We start from the raw sequence: 24103 nt of genomic DNA, 5'->3' as shown, positions 1-24103 counted from the left end.
AGCGGCCATGGCTCACGGGCCCAGCCACTCCGCAGCATGTGGGATCTTCCCGGACTGGGGCACGAACCCGTGTCCCCTGCATCGGCAGGCGGACTCTCAACCACTGTGCCACCAGGGAAGCCCGATGTTAAGATTTATTAGTGGATGAGGCTAGAGGCACATTGAAGGCTAAAGAGCAATTCTCTTCCTGGTTCTGCTATGCTGCATTGTTTTCACTTGCTCCTGCTGCAGAGTCCAGCAGTATTGTGTGTGTGTGTGTGTGTGTGTGTGTGTGTGTGTGTGTGTGTGTGAATATCCAGTGATGCAGTGCCCCAAGTGTGTGCCTAGAGCACATAGTCCTTTGGTGACCTGGCAGTCCTATCCCAGGCCTGGTAACCACCATGCTGCAGCCTTCCTGATGTGGACAATAGCACACTTCAGACCTTGTACTGGGAAAGGTACCCCAATTCCCTTTGTGCTGCCGCCCACCAGTGTCAGTTTGCCTGCATCCCCAAGAATTGGTTCCTGTTGTCTTCCTGATGCAGACACCACCGTGATTCAGACCTTGTGCTGGCAGCGGTGCTCCGACTGCCTTGGCGTGCCTGCACCTCAGAGTTGTTTCCCAAGATCCTCTAAACATGGACACTGCACACAGCCTGCCTCACTCTGCCAGCAAGCAGCCTTCTAACACTGACTCCCTCTGTGTTCCCATCTGCCAGTATCAGCTTGCCTGTGTACTGGAAGGCTGCTTTCTGCTGCCTGCTGATGTGGACAAGCTCTGGACTGAGCCACCAGTAAGATTCTCTGCCATCTCTTGTCTCGAAACCACTCCTTCTCCAAGGAGGTCTGAACCCCAGTCTTAGGTAGGAAAACCCCTTCCAGGTTTGTTCTTCCTTGAGTACTCTCCTTCAGCCCCAGAGTACCCTTTTTAGTTCTCCTTACATCTTCATAATTACTCTTCTGTCATAATTTAATAATTCTTTATATTAAACTTTTTTGTTGCAATTACTGTGTGGTTTCTATCCCCTGATTAGACCCACACTGAAACAACCTATCTAGTAACTTTTAAATTGTATATTTGACCTTATTACTGACATGATATAGAGACTCTGGATTGTGTTGTTTTCCTCTGATAGTATTGATTTTTGTTCTAGTCACCAGTTTAATTATTGACTCATCACCTTGAATTTCTATAGACTTGGTTTTATACTTGGTGAGCACAGTTCTCTTTCGGCTTTGCCTGTATTCCTAGGCAAATCCCCCAGTACTGTGACATAGTCATTTTTCATTACTTTTTTCATAAAGTAATTCTGGAATTTCAATGGAAAGGTTAAGGTATTTTCCAAGTTCTTCCAATTTTGCAGGACTCAAATTTTAAATCCAGCCTCCCTACGCTGAGCAGCAGAAGAAATACGTGCTTAGCTCCATGACCTTCTGGCTGTTGCTTTCCTCTGGGCTCCTTGAAGTCTCTCCCACACATGCAGAATTTTGAAATCAGCCACGGATTTGAGGGAAGTTTTTACACAGATTTTAGCATTCCCCCTCTGTCTCTCTCCTTTCTGAGATTTCCTTCCTTACTTTCCAGATGTTTTAGCAGCTTTGAGCGCCATTCTTTGACAGTTCAAGCCAACAAAATTGCAGTTTTCCTTTGGAATTCTAGCCACTCTCAGAGTTTAGGCTGGGGTGTGCTTTCAGGGCAAATCCATATAAATGTGGCTCTCTCCTTAACCTCTTCAGTGTCTGCCAGAGTTGGATTGCTCTTTGATGCCTTATGATAAGCAGTTTTTTGTTTGTTTGTTTGTTTCTTTGTTTTTTTTGCGGTATGCGGGCCTCTCACTGTTGTGGCCTCTCCCCCTGCAGAGCACAGGCTCCAGACGCGCAGGCTGAGCGGCCATGGCTCACGGGCCCAGCCGCTCCGCGACATGTGGGATCTTCCCAGACCGGGGCACGAACCTGGGTCCCCTGCATCGGCAGGCGGACTCTCAACCACTGCGCCACCAGGGAAGCCCAATAAGCAGTTTTTTATATTTTGTCTAAAGTTTACTGTTATATGCAGGAAGATTAGTCTGATACAACCTTTCTGCCATTACCAGGACCAGAACTCTAAATTGCATTTTATTAAGACATTATCCAAATAAGTAATTGATAGAGGTGTTAGTAATATTAATACTGGAAAGGATTTTGCTAAACAAAAATCAGAGAAACCATATCTCTGAGTGAATTTTTGATATTAAAGTAGCAAATTAATTTTTGGTTAAGTTATTTTTTAAAGAAAATGTCTAATTTTGATTATGTTATACAACACTAAATTCTGGATATTAAGTTTGCCCTTGAAGTGCCTTACTGAACAATCAACAGATTGTGTGAAATATGTTAAGCATCAAATGTTTTAAAAATAAGATTTCAACTAGGAAAAAAGGGTTGTTGCAATTTGACAAAAACAGTCTTCTTTCTAAAACTGGGCAGATTATGACATGTGATACTACATTTTGATGAGCATACTGTATGAAAATGTTATGGTTTGGACCAGGTTTTTAGGTACAACTGTTACATATTTATGACTACATTTCCCTGTCTGTATACCATAGTACTATCAACAATGAGGTTGATCTAGGGAATCAGTTAATGAGAATATAAAAACAAACACTTTTATTTTATGTTTTATAACTTTAAAGGTTACTTTCCATTTACAGTTATTACAAAATATTAGCTATATTCCCCATGATGTACAATACGTCCTTAAGCCTATCTTACACCCAGTAGTTTGTACCTCCCGCTCACCTACCTCTGCATTGCCCCTCCCCACTCCCCAGTGGTAACCACTACTTTGTTCTCTATTTCTGTGAATCCTCTTCTTTTTTGTTAAAAAACAAACACTTTTAATAAGAAATAGAAATTTTGGAAATGTGTAAGTATCTTTGATAAATTTCAATTCGTTTCTTATCCAGTTGTTTGTAGAAACCAGAATGACCATATGACAAAACACAGGGTTGCATTTTTAACCTCTTCTTTCTACCCTTTTTATTGTGGTATTTTGTAGTTGAGAATTTTTTAAACCTATAAGTGTTCAAATGTATACTGTATTTTAATTAAACAGGGTGCTACCAACATTGATGGTAGAAATTCTTTGTTCCAATGGCTCTCTGCAATTCGACTGTTCTAATGCAAGATTGTCTGGTTCCCTGGGTTCTTAATATGTTTGAAGCTCCCCATCCACATTGTGTCTACAGGTGACAGCTAACATTCTGTGATTCTTAAAAGGGATACGAAGGTCTTCTCTAAATGATACAACCCTGGGATTCATAACCTTTCATCCTTTCTTTTCCTTCACAGTCATCTAACTGCACATTCTGCATGTGCAGACAGCTCAGGAGCACATACTCTCATTTATCCAGTTCCAGAGAATTTTATTCAGTATAGGTAATTCCAAGATTAGAGACTCACGTTCCTCAATTATTTTTGACCCGGCTAAAAGCATTAATTTGCCTTTTCCAGCTTGGCCAGGTTTACGGCCTCTCTACCCTGACACAAGTTTCAGATGTGGCTGGTTGTTCTTACTTTCACCAGGCTTTAGTCCAGTTTCAGGCTATCTCCTGTAGGACCTGTTTTGAGCCTGGCTCTGAGACACGATATCTGCACCAAATTTGAATAAACCGATTGTCAATATGTGCCATTTTATTGACGAGATTGTACCAGTTCTAAAAAGCCAGGTGAGGCAAGCCCCTTTTTATGGAATTCTGACCTCCTGAGAGACGTGCAAGCTGGTCCTCAGATCAATCCAGATTTGAACTGTGTCTCCTAGATAGTCTAACCCAGCGACTTGTGTGTGAATTAGGAATATAAATACTTAATTCTAGTTTTCCTCTTTCTGGCTCAGCTAATAAAAAGTAAGGAATAGGAGTTAATAATTCCAAAATTAGCTAATCTCTTGTGGGGGGGTGGGTGGAATGAGGAATCTCCACTCACAAAGCACACAGGAAGCTGAGCTGAGGTTAACACCTCAGCTGCAGGCAGCAGGAGAAGCAGGCCCTGCAAATGGAAGTGTGCACTGGGAAGGGGAGGCTACAGGGAAAAGTGCTGAAGGAAGCGGCTTCTCCAGTCTGTGCACAGTCCTGTCTCAGACAATTGATGAGATGTGGAGATGACCAAGGGGGCTGGCCAATCTCAGAAAATTATGTGGAATGCTGGAAAATCAGTGGACTAGAGGTACCCAAAGTTTGGGTTGGCCATTACCTTCAGACCTTTGAAATATGCTTAAACTACCATTTTGTCCTTGGTTAAGGTTGACTCCACATGGCAGGGTATTTGAGCAGGGCTGTGACTTTAGTGTCTAGCAATGGCCACGTGCAGATTTTTAACATTATTATTATCTTTTAATCAGAGAAGATATAATATATGTACATTTTGTGAATCCAATTCAACTATCTCCTTCTCATGGAATTAAAATACTGTAAACACATTTGGCATACATACTCTTTATGTTATTCTCTACTTTCCTGCACATGTTGCAAAGAGTTGTAGGCACAAAACTATGTATGCTGTGTATTTTATGGGATATAGGATTTATTTTCAAAAGTATATTAGATTAATAAATAAATGAGACCTAATTAAACTTAAAAGCTCTTGCACAGCAAAGGAAACCATAAACAGAGCAAAAAGGCAACCTATGGAATGGGAGAAAATATTTGCAAATGATGTGACTGAGGAGGGCTTAATTTCCAAAATATACAAACAGCTCACACAGCTCAATATCAAAAAACAAACAGCCCAATCAAAAAATGGGCAGAAGACCTGAATAGACATTTTTCCAAAGAAGACATGCAGATGGCCAACAGGCACATAAAAAGATGCTCAACATCACTAATTACTAGAGAAATGCAAATCAAAACCACAATGAGGTATCACCTCACATCAGGCAGCATGGCCATCATCAAGATGTCTACAAATAATAAATGCTAAAGAGAGTGTGAAGAAAAGGGAATTTTTCCACACTGTTAGTTGGAATGTAAGTTGGTGCAGCCACTATGGAGAACAGTATAGTGGTTCCTTAAAAAACTAAAAATAGAGTTACCATATGATCCAGCAATCTCACTCCTCAGCATATACCCAGAAAAGATGAAAACTCTAATTTGGAAAGACACCTGCACCCCAATGTTCATAGCAGCACTATTTACAATAGCCAAGACGTGGAAGCAACCTAAATGTCTATTGACAGATGAATGGATAAAGAAGATGTGGTACATATATACAATGGAATACTACTCAGCCATAAAAAAGAATGAAATAATGTCATTTACAGCAACAAGGATGGATCTAGAGATTATCATACTAAGTGAAGTAAGTCAGAGAAAGACAAATATCATATGATATCACTCCTATGTGGAACCTAAGACAAAAATGATACAAATGAACTCATATACAAAACAGAAATAGACCCACAGACATAGAAAATAAACTTATGGTTACCAAAGGGGTGCGGGAAGGGATAAATTAGGAATTTGGGATTAACATATACACACTACTGTGTATAAAATACATAAACAACAGGGACCTACTGTATAGCACAGGGAACCATATTCAGTATCTTGTAATAACTTATAATGGTAAAGAATCTGAAAAAGAATATATATAAAAATGTAGAATTGAATCACTTTGCTGTATACCTGAAACATTGTACATCAACTATACTTCAATTTAAAAAAAGATAAAAGAGTATGTTAGATTATAAATTACATATTGATTTTAGAATCTTTGTTCTAGGTAAGATAAGATTCTACTCTTTAAGATTCTTGATTAGCAAGTAAAATGTGTTCTGTTTGTAGTTTGTTTATCTTCATACATGAATTTATTATATTTGTTTATTACAATGGTTATAAAATTAAATCCTGAGGCAATGTCCTAACTATTAATCTTTTATAATTTATTTCTATTATGCGGGGACAAAAGGGCACCACCTTTCTTTATTAGTTGCCTTGAGGTGTTGGGAACATGGGAGAACCCAGCACAGTGTTGGTGCTCATCGGAGCTGAGCAAGGGTGCCAAGCACATCTGACAGAGATAACACACACTTGGGGAGGCTTATCCCAAAAGTATTTTCTTGCCTTCAGTTCTATGTATTTCTGACTTGGTTTTCTCAAAAAAAAAAAAAAAAGAAAGAAAGAAAGAAAGAAAGGGAGGAAGGAAGGGAAGAAGGAAGGAAAGGAGGAAGAAAGAAAATGAAAAAAACAAAAACAAATATAGGCTAGGAATTGTGTTGGATAGTGAAGGTGAATGAAATTTCTGTGAGGTTCTCCAAAGGAACTGAGAGGAGTTAGTTCAGAAGGCACTAGCTGATTAGACAGAATAAGCATGAGTATCACAGAGAAGTAATGAGAAACATTCATGCAAACTTTGAAAAAGTTGCATGAATGTTCAGAAAGAATCTTTCATTCTTTTTTTAAAAAATTAATTTATTTATTTTTGGCTGCATTGGGTCTTTGTTGCTGCGCACGGGCTTTCTATAGTTGTGGCGAGTGGGGCCTACTCTTCCTTGCAGTGCGCAGGCTTCTCATTGCGGTGGCTTGTCTTGCTGCGGAGCATGGGCTGTAGGTGCACGGGCTTCAGTAGTTGTGGTACATTGGCTCAGTAGTTGTGGCTCGCAGGCTCTAGAGTGCAGGCTCAGTAGTTGTGAAGCACAGGCTTAGTTGCTCCGCAGCATGTGGGATCTTTCCAGACCAGGGCTTGAACCCGTGTCCCCTGCATTGGCAGGCGGATTCTCAACGACTGCACCACCAGGGAAGCCCAGAATCTTTCATTCTTTAGAAAAATTGCCAGGCAGTAATTATACCATCTTTCTCATCCAGCTTGATGAATGACATCTCAAATCACACAGCCTGTGAAACTGATGACCCTGGAGAACCTAGAAATGCACTGTCAGGCACTGTGTCTGGGTCAAGCCCCCTACTACCAAGTGGCAATTATGCCGAGGTGTTTGAAATAATGCTTACATGAACATTTACCTATAAGCCTGGCAGAAATATATGTTTTGGAAAATATATTTAAGAAGATAGGACAAAAATATATCTAAATCTAAATATATTTTGGTCCTATCTTCTTAAATATATTTTCCAGTCATGTATCAAAATGTTCATTGCAGCTCTATTTACAATAGCCCGGAGATGGAAACAACCTAAGTGTCCATCATCAGATGAATGGATAAAGAAGATGTGGCACTTATATACAATGGAATATTACTCAGCCATAAAAGGAAACGAAATTGAGCTATTTGTAATGAGGTGGATAGACCTAGAGTCTGTCATACAGAGTGAAGTAAGTCAGAAAGAGAGAGACAAATACCGTATGCTAACACATATATATGGAATTTAAGAAAAAAGAAAAGTCATGAAGAACCTAGGGGTAAGACAGGAATAAAGACACAGACCTACTAGAGAATGGACTTGAGGATACGTTGAGGGGGAAGGGTAAGCTGGGACAAAGTGAGAGAGTGGCATGGACATATATACACTACCAAACGTAAGGTAGATAGCTAGTGGGAAGCATCCGCATAGCACAGGGAGATCAGCTCAGTGCTTTGTGACCATCTGGAGGGGTGGGATAGGGAGGGTGGGAGGGAGGGAGAGGTGGGATAGGGAGGTGGGAGGGAGAGAGACGCAAGAGGGAAGAGGTATGGGAACATATGTATATATATAACTGATTCATTTTGTTGTAAAGCAGAAACTAACACACCATTGTAAAGCAATTATACTCCAATAAAGATGTTAATAAATATATAAATAAATATAAATATATCTGTTCCTACTCTTTGGAAGAAATGGGAGCCTTTCCTAAAGATCTGCTTTATCCACACTGCTTAGGTATAGATACTCCCACCGCCATGAAGTGAAGGCCTGATTGTTGAAAGATGTATCTGGAGTCATGAGTCATGGGAACAGTCTGCTGACTTCCAATTTAGAGATTAGATCATATCTGGTATTCTTGGAAAGATGTTTGGAAGCTCCAGTTCCTGTAAAGGAATGTAGGCCTTCCACCTCACTGGGCAGCCGTCTCCACTGCAGACACACACACACACACACACACACACACACACACACACACACACACACACACACACACACACACACACACACACCTTGTCCCGTGCCTCTCTTTCCCTTTAGAATGAGAACTAAAAGAATGTGAACTATGCAGGAAAATGATATTCAAACTATTCAGAGAAAACTAATGTGAACAATGTATAGAATCCTTAGCGCAGGACAAACAAAGTTATGTTCCAGGAATGTGCTTGGGAAGGTACCGTAAACTGAAAACATTGCCCTCTCTTGCTTCCGTGGCCCCAAGAAGATGAAACAAAACAACAAAGAAATGGTGGGAATCATTAAGGAAGACATGAGAAAAGAAAAGAAACATTATCCTGCCAGTTTTTTTTTTTTTTTTTTTTTTTGCGGTACGCGGGCCTCTCCCGTTGCGGAGCACAGGCTCTGGACGCGCAGGCTCAGCGGCCATGGCTCATGGGCCCAGCCGCTCCGCGGCATGTGGGATCTTCCCGGACCTGGGCACGAACCCGTGTCCCCTGCATCGGCAGGTGGACTCTCAACCACTGCGCCACCAGGGAAGCCCTATCCTGCCAGTTTATTGAACCTGGGAATATCATATGTTGCTCTGGTTTTTGCAGTTAAAGAAAACAGTAGCAGGCTTGAAGAAGAGCAGAGGACATTCCCATATGCAGAGATCAGAGACACCCCCCTGCCCCCAAAAAAGGTTTCGAGGCAGATGGGAGTCAAATACACATAACAGGAGAGGCTATGGCTGTATCAACGCACACTCACCAAGAGCAAGTTTACCAGACCCAGAGCTCCCTTGTGAAGGTGGAAAAGGTGCAAATTAGGACAAATAAAAGGAAGCCTTACTTTGCAGTAAGCAGTGAAGTTTTATGGAAGTCTTTACTCAGAAATAGGGCACTCAACAACATGGATGGACCTAGAGATTATCATACTAAGTGAAGTAAATCAGACAGAGAAAGACAAATATCATATGATATCGCTCATACGTGGAATCTAAAACAAAAATGATACAAATGAACTCATATACAAAACAGAAATAGACCCACAGACATAGAAAACAAACTAATCGTTACCGAAGGGGTGGGGGAGGGATAAATTAGGAATTTGGGATTAACATATACCCACTACCATATATAAGATAGATAATCTACAAGGACCTACTGTATAGCACAGGGAACTGTACTCAATATTTTGTAATAATCTATAAGGAAAAATAATCTGAATAAAAATATATATGTATAACTGAATCACTTTGTTGTACACCTGAATCTAACACAATGTTGTAAATCAACTATACTTCAATTAAAAAAAAAAAAGAAATGGAGTACTAGTGGCAAACATCCATGACGCCAGGAGAGGCTTGGGAGTGACAATGACACCAGAGGTAAAGGTATGAACTTTGGTGCTAGAAGGTCTTGGATTTGGACCCAGTCAGGAGATTTGCTAAGACTTTAGGTAAGTTAGTTGGTCTCCCTGAGCTTCACATTTCTCATCTATAGAGTGGAGGCCATGACATTGTCCATCTCACTGGATTGTTGTGAGGATTAAATGAGATAACGGATAAAAACACGCAGCGCAGGGCCAGGCACACAGTAAGAGGTCAACAGAGGTTAAGTAGTAATATTAGTCATGACTAAGAGTTCCTGTACTGTGATTACTAGAAGGAATGTGGTGGCTGTGATCCTATGTAAGAATTCTTAGGCTCTAATTCAGGGACATACAAACATTTTCTATAAAAAGCCCCAGAGTAAACATTTAAGTTTTGTGGGACAAATGGTCTTTGCCGGAAATACTCAACTCTGCCCTGTAGCATGAAAACAGCCATAGGCGATCTGTAAATGAATTCACATGGCTGTGTTCCAATAAAACTTTATTTATGGACACTGGAATTTGAATTTCACATAATTTTCACGTCACGAAATATTCTTCTTTTGTCTTTTTTTCAACCATTTAAAAATATGAAAACCATTCTTATCTCCTGGGCTTTATAAAAACAGGTGGTGGGTTGGATTTGGCTGACAGGTTGTAGTTCGCCTACTGCTACTCTAAGATAATGAGGGGGCTTCAGAATAAGCCACCCCGGAACGTGCCACTTTGGCAGGTGGATTATTTTAAGCTGAAGACATTCAAGACCCAGCAGACTCAGGAAAAGCTTTATACCCTCCCCGCCTCCCCCTTAACTGCCTAAAAGAAATTAGAAAGGGAGCCTGTACCAGGAAGAGAGCTACTACAAGAGAGAACTTCATCATCTGAGAGACTTCTGTCTGTGTGGCAGGGCAACGTTTGTTTACCGAACACCTGCTCTTCGCATCCTCCTGTGAATTCCCCTCCTCCCCTTTTGAAGCCCCAGGCTCCTATCTCATTCCTTAGCTCAGGCTGGTACACAAGGCTCAATTGCTTGGGTGGCTTTGGGCCTTATATCTTTGTGGTGCTCCCCTAGGTATGTAATTAAATTTGTTTTTCTCTTGTTAATCTGTCTTTTAATTACAGGGAGTCTTGGCCGAGAACCTAAAAGGGTAGAGGGAAAATTACTTTTCCTCTCCAACAATAATTCAGTTCGCTTGGCAATATTAAGAGCATTTCTCAATCTCTAGTTTTGTAACACTCCATTCTCGTTCGAGGACACACACAGTCCATTGCTAAATGTGCCGCCTGGCATTTCTGTGTTAGGGGAAAGTGAACTAAAAATATCTTTTGAAAAGAATAGGAAAATTTCACAATTCCTTCTGAGATTCTGGCCATCTGCAGACCTGTAGAATAAGGTAGGGGAAAGTGAATTAGAACCACACGGACTAAGAAAATTGTAATACATTGTCTCTAGGTGATAAGTTCTGAAATTTACAAATGTGAAATATTGTAGGAGAAATTGCCAATCTTATGTCCTTCTATTTGTGACTCGGTGGATCATAAGCATGGAGACTCAGTTCATCGACAGCTGAAAAATATTATGACAGCAAAGCCCAAGTTTCTGAAGGTAGCTTTGTAAACATCTTTTTTTTTTTGCGGTACGCAGGCCTCTCACTGTTGTGGCCTCTCCCGTTGTGGAGCCCAGGCTCCGGACGGGCAGGCTCAGCGGCCATGGCTCACGGGCCCAGTCGCTCCGCGGCACGTGGGATCTTCCCGGGCCGGGGCACGAATCCGTGTCCCCTGCATCGGCAGGCAGACTCTCAACCACGGCGCCACCAGGGAAGCCCTGTAAACATCTTTTAAAACAGTCTTTCTCACGACTAATGCTAGGACTTCGGCAGGGATGTTTGTAGTGAAGGACAAAATTTATTCTTGATATTTCTGTTAGTGTGCTTAAATAAATTTTTCTTTAAAATTGGAAACTGTAATCCTCTGTTACTACAGTGTTGTGGTGACTTGTGTGTGGGAAATGATGCTTCCCTCCACATACTCTCTCCCACCCTTCAGAGTGAATTGGAGATTCCGAAATCATCACGGCTGAGAGCAGGAAGCAGATGGAAGGAGACACAGTGAAGGATTTTCTGCAAACCTCCCTCCTGAATATCGTGTTCTTGCCCTTCATCTTCCTATCAATCTACAGGTACTCAGTGGTCCTCTTACCAGACTTGACATCCATTAAGCCCAAAACAGGCACGGTACCCAGGACCCACAATATTTTTTAAGGTCCATAAAAATGTTTTAATTTCTCCTAAAATCAAAAGAGAAACTTAATTTTTAGGTTGAAGAAAATATTTTCGTATATTATACTAACATATTTGTCCTTTATAGCAATCCATCAGTAAAATACAATTTAAAATGTTTTTTATGGAGGAAGAGGCCCATGAAGATAGAAGTACCTAGGGCTCTCGAAAGTTATCGTGGGGCCCTGCTCTTTAGGTCCTCGACTCTCTGTCATGAGCTGCAAAGGAAAAGGAGAAAACATAGGTTCTAAACTCTTAGTCCTTCCCAGCCTTATTCCTTTGGTTTTAGCCACTCTGTGGCCAAGCCAGCAAAAGAGGGAGAAACTGTCCTAGACTTTGGCCCTGAGGTCCAGCAATCCACTGAGTTAAATATCCCCCCAAACTGAGCTTCAAGGGCACCGTCACCAAGTGCATCTAATGATGGAGTTAGCGCGCCAAGTGGATGGCATGGACTCAGTACAGCAAACTCTCTCTGCGGAGCAGCACCTCAGAATCCTAGGGAAATGGTAGAACCCATTCTGAAGCACTCCAAGCTGTGGAACCAACCTTTGGGGAAATGTCTAACCCAGGGCTGGCTGCACTGATAAACAATCCAGCTTACCCATGGCCACTGCCCGAGACTGAGAGGGTCCACTCCCTCGTTGGCTTACAGGCTGCAGGCAATTTTATTGTTTTGTTTTGTTTTGATCTGAGCCCCCATGAACAGTCTCTGAAATGCAGATCCATTCCAGAAGAGAAAGGAAGTCAGAGGTAGCTATCAGGGATGGGTGGTACGTGTAGTGTACACAGTGCAGAGGATGCCTGTACCCAGTTGCTCAGCGAGCTACTCATCCCACTCTGTGGCGTTACCTAGCAACCCCACCTGGCAAGTGTCTGCCATAGTGATCGCAGACTCGGACAGCAGGGTTTCCTGAAGCCATGGGACTGTACTATGACCTTGTCCTAGACCAGACCTAGTCCCCTCCTCTAGGGTATAGAGACCCCAGAGGCCCAGTATCTGACCCAGCAAGGCTGGACTAGAATCCCCTTTAAGCAACAGAAGCAGCCGTGTCACAGCTTGTAGAAGTATCTTCATGAGTGTGTACGTGGGTGTGATTTTTTTTCTTTTTTTTTTGGACTGGAGTGTGGAATTTTAATCCTCAGAGCCATCATGAATGGGTCAGTTCTCCTTCTCTTAGCCAGATGGAGGAACAGACACTCCACGAGGGTTCTGCAATAGGGGGCATCTCCAAGAAAGCTGGCAGTGGTGGCTCAAGGGCTGGTTATAGGGAATAGGTACCTGCAAGGAGTCACAGTAAAGAGTAAAAGAGGGTTCACTGTCATCCCACCATGGTGGGCTGCCACATTTCCCAACGTGCTGATGAAGGTCACCACCCGAATCTCTAACCGCCGTACGTACGTTATTAGGAAGAAAGTCAGCTTTATGGGAATGGAGTCCACTTTATGGGAATGGAGATGGTGTGTAATTTCTTCTAGAAGGTAGTCTATGCATTTATAGCCAGGAGTACTGTTCTGAAATCTTGTTTAAATAATCCCAGAATAATTCAATAGTGTATTTTGGGGCCTCCTCTTCCACGTACTGGTTAGAGTTTGGAGGACTTGAGACTGGACCTTTTTGCTGATGGCTTCTAGGAATGATGATGCTGGGGTCACGTGCCAGCCCCCACCCAGCAGATCTAAGAGGTCAACTGGTACTGCAGTTATACAGTCAGGCCCCGCACAGCCAGGACCCACCTGAGGCAGGTCTACCAGTGCCCAGAAAATGCCATTCAGGAGAGCCAAGGAGGTGGGTAGAGGGAGCCTTAGAATAAGCTCAACAGCCATCTGGTCTAGACAGGACATGAAACCACACTCTCTATATTATAGGCAATAGGCATCACCCACCCTTCCTCAACCAGGAGCTTTCATAAAGGCAGTAACCTCCACAATGGAGACCATAGCACGAGAGGCTGGCAACTTGACATCAAATATAAACATTATAAAGCATTCAGGGAACACCAACTGATGAGCACACTGGCACTACTTCTGGTTACGCTCACTGTCTAGATTGAATGTAACAATCACCTTCCTTTCTGTTTACTTGAAGCAGACACCCTACAGGACTGCTATGGCTGTCTCTACCAACTTTTCAATGTGTTTTCCCTACACTGCCATATTAGTTTTTTAATCCGTACAGATACTAGTAGTGTTGGGTTCCTGCAGTGGTTCGAGTGATAAAGGCTTAGAAACTACTAGTAGGGATTATTTACTATTAAAAACGTGAGGAATTGTGGGCAGGATGGGAGAAGAGAATCTTGAGTTATAAAGATGACAGGACTCTGGTGGAGAGAAATGCGGGCTTTCAGGGTCAACACTGTGGATTCAAACCCTAGAAGCCTCTGTTTTTCTGTGTGGCAGAATTGCTTCAGCTATGGAAAGATTTTTCACTAAAGTGTGGTTTCTAGATATGAAACTGAGCAGGACACTGTGGGGACCCTCCCAAGTACAAAAGCCTTTCCATGTCCCCCGTTTCTTGTTTGTAGAGAAAAGGTTTCAGCCTCCTCGACATTCCCTGAGTTCCAAAGGGCAGATTCAGTTACTAATTAGAGGAGTGAGGGAATGCAGAAACAAAGGAAAGACAGTCAGGAAACAACAGCGCAGTGATGGGGCAGGGTCCTGGTTCCCCCTCAAGGGATATACATAACAGTCTGATACACATCTCTGAGTTCTTCTACAGGAACAAAGGCCCCCATGCAGGTGGGGGATGGCCACAAGTAGTGGACCCCAGACTGGTTGGAACCAAACGGCCGATGACTGAGATTCCTGGAGCACCACCCCATTACTTCACCACCAACCAATCTGAGGAAGGTCACACACCCTCAGTCCTCCCCCCATATATTTTGCCTATAAAAACTGTTCCCCGAAAACCATCAAGGCGTTCAGGGTTTTTGAGCACGAGCTGCCCTGGTCTCCTTGTCTGGCGCCTTACAACACACGCTGCACTTTCCTTCACCACAGCTGGTGTTGGTAGGTTGGCTTTACTGTGCACAAGCGGGTGGGCCCAAGTTTGGTTTGGTAACATATAGAGTTCATAGCTGCAGACAAAAGGGAACAGGAAATGGCACACGTGTGCTCTCAGACACGAGGGGTGTCTGCAGCATTCACTCAGCACAGTGTGATGGAGAGATTTGGCGAAGCAGAGCTGAAGCTAGTTCAGAGTGCCTTGTGACCAACAGATAATAAACAACCTTACACTTGGCCACGAACCAAAGGGTCATCTGAAATCTCACTTTACTAAACTAAGTAAAAAGGAAGAAGAGGATAGAGTGACCATGGAGTTCCTCAGAGAATACCAGGGAGGCACCAAGGTGCACCTGAGGAGCCAGAAGTGGTGACAAGCTGGTCGTGGAGGAGGGATGAGCAGGTTTCCATGCCCCGTCCAGGATGCTCTCTGAGTCTCTGCAGGGCTTTGCTCACAGACAGTGTCCCCTAATTTGCTCCTAATACGACTGGGTTGGTCCTAGACAGGATTGCTGAGGGCCTTGGGCAAAATCCTCCCGTGTCCAGGAGATCTCAGCTAATGAGAAACGGACTTGAATCTTGGTGGGTGGAGATAACTGCCATGTAGGTTTCCTGTTTGTCAAAGAGAGACATCTGAAAACGACGGTACCCTGAGGAGAAACAAAACTCAGCAAACACCCCACCTCCCAATCTTAGAAGAAGAAGTAGACCTGGTTTGGGGGTTGGGGTGTGTGTGTATTAGATTAAATTTAGATGTTGACATTCTCCCCTGCCATCTAGTTTCAAACTCCTGGATTTTCTAGAAGGTATTTTACAAACTGTAGTTCTTGGCCTATTCGTGGATTGTGAAATCAATTTAGTGGGGCATGACCAATATTTTTGTTTTGTTTTAAATTTTTATTATGGAAGATATCAAATATATGAAATATTAGAGAGAACAGTATAATGAACCGCCATGTACCACGTGCGTCTCACCGAGTTTCAACAATTATCAGCTTGTGGTCAATCTTGTTTCATCTACACCCCAGCCCTCTGTCTCAACTATTTTGAAGCAAGTTCCAGACCTCATGTCATGTTAGCTGTAAGTACTTTGTATCCCTAAAAGCTGATGCTTATTCCCACTTTAAAATGACATACATGGACTAGAAGATAGCACGGGAAGGTTAAGTAATGTTTTATTAAGCTTTCGTTTCAGCTGTGTGTGTGTCTGTGTGCATATGCGTACACTTGGCTGCAATGTAAAATGTATTTCCTACAATGAGTCTCAGAAAAGCTCAATAGTCATTGCTCTAGAAGAAACTCTGAAGGACCCAGTCCTCACAGGCAGCCTCAGCATCCTCTCCCACCCCACCTCACGGATGGCAGAGGAGAATCCGGCTCAGTCCAACAGGAGACAAGGGTTGGGGGAGTTTGCTGGGTGGGTTATGAGTTTGGAAGGTGACCTGGATACGAGACGTCCTCTTCTGAGAGGAGAGCAAACCTTTCACTAGGGAGGATTGTGACGGGGCAGAAGAGAAAGTATAGTGAAATAAATGTTTGCAGTCTCCTCCTTCCTTTCCAGGGAGGCCTTGGAGCCTGGCTTTCTGTTGCTGCTGAGAAGAAAAGATGAATTGAAGGAGGCCTAGGAAAGCTAAATGTGTCTCCTTACTGAAGAGCTGAGCAGAAGTGGGGAGGGGAGAGGGAACCAGCCAACCCTGGAGGAACTTGTGGAGAAAGTTTGCAAAGAGAGAGTGTGGAAAGGAGCCAGGGGAGATTTCTAAGTGGCTGCTGTGGAGACGGGCACGGACGGCTGAGGAGGGATTTTAGGATAAGTTGCTGTGAGTTATGCAATGTAGTTTGATTTAGGCCCTGCTTTTAAAACTTCAGTAGAGTTTGAAATCCTTTTCAGTGCTTTTTGGATGTTGAGCTAGTACTTCCATAGAAAGGAAAGGAGACTCAGCTGGTGTGGGTCAGTGTGAAATGCTTCCAGTCTCCTCCACTCCCTACTTTACAGATCTGATTCTCATTCTTTCAACCTACAGCTCGGGCAGCCTTGCTTCCAGAAAGCCCCTTCTTGGTGCTGCCAGAGTTCCCATGCATTTCTTGTTATCACACCCCCATGCCCCATGGTACTGAATGATGATTACAGGCTGGTCTCCTTCTATTAGCCTGTGAGCAACTTGAGGGCCAGGACTCTGTCTGATTCATCTCAGCCTTCCCTGGGGCTGCTGGCACGTAACACAACCTTAGTTGTTTCTCGAGGATCCTACCAGGGGTCTCCGGAAACAAAAGGGAAAAATACAATTTGGTATAAAATTAAGCATTAAATTTGTGTTATGGATTATCCTGCGTGCTTTATGAGTTCAGGACAGAAAAGATGGAGTGATAATAACAACAATAAAAATAATAGTAAACGCTTTTTAGTGCTTTCAACGTACCGGGCCCTGTTCTCAGTACTTTACATATATTAACTCATATAATCTGCACAAGAGCCTGATGAATTGGTTACTATTGTTCCCATTTTGCAGATGAGGAAGACAAAGCACAGAGAGGCGAAGTGGCTCGCTTGCCCACGGTTCCACTGCAGGTGCGAGGTGGAGCTGGGCAATCTGATTCTAGACTCTGAGCTCTTTACCGGCCACATACTGAGTGATGGCTAGATGTCTTATGAAGGAGGAAGAGGGCTCAAGGTGCTGAGAGAAGAAAGGAGGTCATGCCGGGGCGTGTGCAAACATGCGGGAGGGAAGGAGGTGGGTGTGTTCACTGCCCTGTGAAGAAGGAGTCTTAGAAGGGGTGCTGGGAAATCGGGTTGGATGGGAGGTGTGGAGCCTGGTGATGGGGTTGAGAGAGGGTGTTGCCGGAGTTAAGGGGTCACTGGAGTCTTTGGGTGGAGAAGTGCTGTGATGAAGCCCACTTCCCAGGAAGATTTAGTGTGCGGGCTACAGCTTGGTAGGACTTGTGTGGGTGGGGCTAGAATCAGGGGGTCCCTGGAAGGCTGCTGAGGTTTTGAGACAGAGGCCTGAGGACCGGCACGAGGCAAAGCTCTTCCTCTCTGCCACGTGGGTGGTGAGAACGGCGACCACAGAGCAGATGTGAGAGAGATTTGAGAGGGTGGTCAACTGGACAGGGATCCCCCCCCCCCCCAGCCGCCAAGGGACATGAAGTTCTGAGTGAGAGGAAGCAGAGGCAACCTCAGGGTTCCAGGACCCTGTGGGAGAATAGGGGAACCCCCGGAAGAGGCACATTCATGAAGACTCTGGAATGGCAAAAAGATGAGCCAGGTCTAGGCGAGATGGAGATGAGTGACCTGAAAGCATGAAAACCCTTCCCAGAGCCTTGTCTGCCAGCCCCCTTCCCTGAGAACTTCTCTCAGATTCCCCAGGAGCCAGGCACTTCCTGCCCTCAGGCATCTTCTGCATGGTCTTCTGCTCTCCTCCCTGCCCCCCTGATATCTGACTTTCTCCTCTTTCTCCTTTGGTCTTCGCTAAACTGCTACCTTCTCAGGAAGATGGTTCCCATTCCGCACCCCTGAAACTAAGTTAGTCCATTCACCGTTTGCTCCCATAGTAGCTGGCACTCTTCTTCATCATTCTCATCACACTAGTGATCGTTTCATTCATTTAGTCAACAAACATTTATTCAGCACCTACTATAGGCCAAGCACTGTTCTGGGAGCTGAGGAGGTGGCAGCGCACAAGACAAAACACCTACACTCACAGAGCTTACTCTCTAGGTGCAGGGCGATGGAAAAAATAAGTTAAAAAATACATAATCATGAACAATGTCAGAAAGCATACTAGGCTGGGTAGTCTGAGAAGGAGACGTTGAAGCTGAAGGCTGACTAGCAAGTCAGCCCAGCCAAGAGCTGGTGCAAAGGCCCTGGGGTGAGTGAGCTCGGCCTGTCCCGACGAGGGAAATAAGAACTGCGGCTAGGATGTGGTGGATGAAGGTGAGAGTCACATGAAATGAAGTCTGAGAGGCCAGATCACGGAAATAAGGACACAGAGTTTAGAAACAAGGGTACGAAGACACAAGCTTTCTAAGCACAATGGAAGCCCTTAAACAGAGGAATCACGTGACACGATTTATATTTCTAACAGATACCCTGGATGCTGTAAGGAAAATGCGTGGTGGAGGGATGAGGGTGGAAATAAGGAGGCTTGAAATGTCAGCGGTCTGCTGAGAGAGGATGGGGGCCTGAACTGAGATGGAGAGGCTGAAGGTGAAGGGTGGGCTCAGGGTATGTTTTGGAGGTAGAGACACTAGGGGTTCCAGCTGGATCGGAGGCAGGAGTGAAAAAAGGAGAGGAATCAAGGACCACTAACCTATCTTAGGGATGGAATTGTGAGGAAGCCATTTACTGGGACAGAGAAGAATGTGAGAGAGGGGAGGGAGAACATCTAGAGTTCTGTGGGCATCATGTTAAGTTTGAGAAGCTTATTAAGATACCTCAGGTGATGTCTAAGTGGAGGGACCAAGCAGGTGGTGTATCTATTGGATATGTACCAGTCTGTAGTTCTGGGCAGGGATTCAGGCCAGAGATACAGATCCCTGGGCCATCAGCCGAAAGATGGTATTTCAAGCCAAGGACTTGGTCGAGATCATCTGTAGCTTGTTTGCTTTCTGACGAAAGTGATGGAGAAGTCATCGCGAAGGAGATGGAATCCAAGGCTCAAGTGGTTGTGGTGATCTCCGGGGACACTTCATTCCGAGAAACAAGAGAGAAGGTGGGTGGAGAGTTCCACAGAGATGCTGGTATGTTAGGAGTCTACATCCTAGGTCCCTAAGTGAAGGAGTCCCTCCCTGATTATTTCTGTTATCTCAATGAAAAATGAGAAAATTTAACCAGCTGAGCACAAGAGCAGAGGAGGAGGTATTAGAAGTTTGAAATGATGGATCAATGATTGTTCAACATCTCTCCTTCGGAAGGACTGTCAGCCACATGGAAGTAAGAATTGGATCTGTCTTATTCGTTGCTTATGCCTGGTACCTTGCAAGTTGTTGCACATGAAGTAATTGTTCAATGGACAATTGCTAGATGAAAGAATCAGCAACTGAATGAAAGTTAGATGTCTCTTCTGGTTATTTATTACTGCATAACAAACCACCTTGAAACTCTGTGGCTTAAAGCAGACATTTCTTAGTATCTCTCACAATTCTGTGGTCCTGATAGGCTCTACTGGCTAGTGTTCCCTTGGGATTGATTCCTCCCATTGTGGAGCACAGGCTCCGGACGCGCAGGCTCAGCGGCCATGCCTCACGGGCCCAGCCGCTCCGCAGCATGTGGGATCCTCCCAGACCGGGGCACGAACCCGTGTCCCCTGCATCGGCAGGGGGACCCTCAACCACTGCGCCACCAGGGAAGCCCCTTATGGCTTCTTAATTCATGTTTGTCTGGTGCTTGAGCTGCAGTGTCTGGGCCACCGGGGACTGGCTGGGCATCGCTCTCTCCATATGGCTTCTCCTTGTGGCTGGTGTGGTCTTCCTCACAACATGGCAGTCTCAGGGTAGTCGGATTCTTTCATGGTGGCTGGCTTCCCCCAGGGCTGGCTTCTCCTAGAATTAGTGTTCTAAGAGGCCCAGGTGGAAGCTGCAAGGTTACTTAAAACCTAGTCTTTGAAGTCTCACAGCATCACATCCATTATTGTTATCAAAGCAGTCACAGGCCCCCCAGATTCACCGGGGGTGAAGGAACAGGCTGTACCGCTCAAAGGGGGAAAGAACTGATGCAGTTTTCTTGGAGACAATGTACCACATCCTCTATATGAATGTGTCCTGTAGACCTGGAATTTAGGTGAAAGGATAGAACTAGAGACAGAAAGTAGAAATCATAGACAGAGATAAGGAGTTGAATTCGTGAGATGAATTAGGTCCCTTAAGGGAGAAATTGTAAGAAGGTTGAAACTTGGAGGACATCCCTGCTCACCCCTCTCCACTCATCAAAGGTAAAGAAGAGAGAAGAGGAATGAGGAAGAGAGAGTGGTAAAGAGGAAGGGGGAAGGATAGAGGGAAAGGGGGTGCAGAGGGAGAGGGGGAGGCAGGGAGGGAGGAAGAGAAGAGAGAGAGAGAGAGAGACAGAGAGACAGAGAGTGAGAGAGAGAGAGAGGATTTGGTATCTAAGTGCAACTGAGCAGGACCCTACGGTGCCTTCCTGGGACAGACCCCTCCCTCATAGCCTCTGCTTTAGCTCCTCTCGGAAGTACCTAGGTAATAGTATCTCATGCATATTTCCTGAGTTTTTCAGATGCTAACCCCCCCACCAAATGGAAGAGATTAACTACTTGATGACCATGAGCACATGGCCCCCTGACCTACTGGCACCTAAGGATGGATAACGTTAACCGCCCTGTTACCTCAACATCAACCAGAGAATTCTTCACAAGCTGATCACATACCCTGAGCACTCCCTCCCTCCACCCCGCACCCCTGGCCTTTAGAAATGCTTTGCTGAAACCCTTCGGGCAGTTCGGGGTTTTCTTGGGCACAAGCCACTCATTCTCGTTGCCAGGCCCTGGAATAAATCTTTCTCTGCCCCAAACTTCGACCTTTAGGTTTGTTTGGCCTCACTGTGTGTCGGGCACATGAACTTGTGTTTGGTAACATAACCGTAGCTTGTGGCATAAGTAAGAACCCACTTGCCTGAAGGGTAAAATCAAATGTGCAGATCTGTCTATTTTTAGAGACGACTAAGTCAACCCGATAAAATTAACGGTGGTTGCTGCCCTAGCCCTACATGAAGCAGAACTTTAAAACGTTCCACTTGGGTTTTAGCTTCTAGTTACACCCAGGGTTGTTCCAGTTTGGTTTAGGTTCAGGGCAGTGACAGTGCAGGTTGTTTCATTGATGTTGTAAATGTCATCATTCACATACCCCACGGCAGTGTTGATTAAGTTTCACAAAACCTTCCAAAAGGAGTGATTTTGGTTCAGCTCTGGGTTTGAAAAAAGAGAATAGTTACGCCAGATTTAACATTGGGTTTGGGCTCGGGTCAGTTATCAGCTCTTTCAATAATTTCCTTTTTTCTTTGCCAATTCAACCAATTCCTGAGTATACTTTGTATCTGAGTCTCAGTTTTCATTAAGAAATGAGATTTTTATCTTTGCAGAGTTGCAAAAAAAAAATATAAAGCAGCAGGTCCTGTCAAAAGGAAAGGTGAATTCAATGTCAGATGATGGAAGCGCAAAATGAGAGATCCAGAGGCTCTAATGAGGAGGAAGTAAAGGGACAGAGAACAATAGGGAGTAGAAAATGATGGAAAGGAGAGGAGGTCAAGTCGTCTCCGTTGATCTGACATTTTCTCATAGAAACCTTTCCAGGATGTGGCAGTACTGTATCCATGCCTCCGAGGAAAGTGCTTTACTTATCACTTTATTTATCGTAGAATCATACACCGTGTGATTTTCGAACAAAGGATAGCCAAATTAAAGTGTAGTTACAGTTCTTTTATATTAGCTGGTGTCTGTAAATGCTCACGTTCTTACACAGACTCTTCATGCCTTCTGCTCCTGGCTCAGAGTTAAAAGACTGGGATCAATGGCTTGGATTCAGCCTTGAGTTTATGAACTGGTTATGAAAAGCAATTACTCCTAGTTTAAGTTAAATTTCTCATATTGGGATGGCCTCAACATGGGAAATTTAATGCTGATGCATAAGGTTGTTGCTGGAAGGTACTTCCAAGCTTATCCGTCCCTACCCTTCATTTAACAGATGAGAACACACAGGCACCTGAATCTGAGAGATAAACTTATTTATTTTATTTAAAAGACAGTGCATTTCACAAGAGATTTTGTATATATATATGTAGTTTTGTATATATATATGTAGTTTGCTTGAGTGCAGTGTTTTTTGTTCTCTGTACTGAATTCATTAGCATGGGTCGGTATAAAATTTAGCATAGGTCAATATGTAATTTGTAAACTAATAAGGTCTTAAAAGTGAGGAATTAAGTCTTTTAAATTTAATTATTTATTGTAAAGAGCAGAATAGCATACATAAACAGGTGCCTAAGGAAAACTTGTATTCTAATATGGAACTCTCATGAACACCTTTTTTTTTTTTCTTCTAACGGTATGATAGTGGGCCATTTGATTATTTTTATGGCTTTAACTTTACAACAATGAAATATTCGTAAATTTAAAAAAAAAAAAAAAAAAAAAAGGGCAGAAGACCTAAATAGACATTTCTCTGAAGAAGACATACAGATGGCCAAGAAGCATGTGAAAAGCTGCTCAGTATCACTAATTATTAGAGAAATGCAAATCAAAACTACAATGAGGTATCACCTCACACCAGTTAGAATGGGAAGCATCAGAAAGTCTACAAACAACAAACGCTGGAGAGGGTGTGGAGAAAAGGGAATCCTCTTGCACTGTTGGTGGGAATGTAAATTGAAACAGCCACTATGGAGAACAATATGGAGGTTCCTTAAAAAAATAAAAATAGAATTACCATATGACCCAGCAATCCCACTACTGGACATATACCCAGAGAAAACCATAATTTAAAAAGACACATGCACTCCAATGTTCATTGCAACACTATTTACAATAGCCAGGTCATGGAGGCAACCTAAATGCCTATTGACAGGTGAATGGATAAAGAAGATATGGTACATATATATACAGTGGAATATTACTCAGTCATAAAAAGGAACGAAATTGGGTCATTTGTAGAGATGTGGATGGATCTAGAGACTCTCATACAGAGTGAAGTAAGTCAGAAAGAGAAAAACAAATATTGTATATTAACGCATGTATATGGAACCTAGAAAAATGGTACAGATGAACTGGTTTGCAGGGCAAGACACAGATGCAGAGAACAAATGTATGGACACCAAGGGAGGAAAGTGGTGGGGAGGGTGGTGGTGGGATGAATTGGGAGATTGGGATTGACATATATACACATCAATATGTATAAAATAGATAACTAATAAGAACCTGCTGTATAGAAAAATAAATAAAATAAAATTCAAAACAAAAAAAAAAATAAAAGACAGTGCATTTCACAAGAGATTTTGTAGATAAACTTGTATAGATACTTTCAAAAAGATCATTAATAGTCAAGGTGTTAATGCCCCCTACACCATCCAAATAAACTCATCCTTCTCATCAATGTTTTGAACTGAGCCACATCAAAATGTGAGACGTCTTTTGAACTTCCTTTCCAATACCTTTGAAGTCCAATATCTTTAAGTCTGAACAGAAAATATCTATGTAGTGATACTGTATTAGTCAAGGCAACCTCACTGCTGTAACAAATAAAACTCCTAATCAGTGGCTTAATAACAATATTTTGGGAAGTTATTTAGCTTGTGTTTCAATTTCCTCATCTGTAAAATGGGAATCGTATTAGCACGTGCCTCACAATATTGTTTTGTGTATTAAGTGAGCTGATATTTGTAAAACACTTCGAACAGTGTCTGGCACATAGTAACCTGTG

Source organism: Globicephala melas, chromosome 4, assembly GCF_963455315.2.
Source record: "Globicephala melas chromosome 4, mGloMel1.2, whole genome shotgun sequence".
Lineage (NCBI taxonomy): Eukaryota > Metazoa > Chordata > Mammalia > Artiodactyla > Delphinidae > Globicephala > Globicephala melas.
This window is presented reverse-complemented; position numbering follows the sequence as displayed.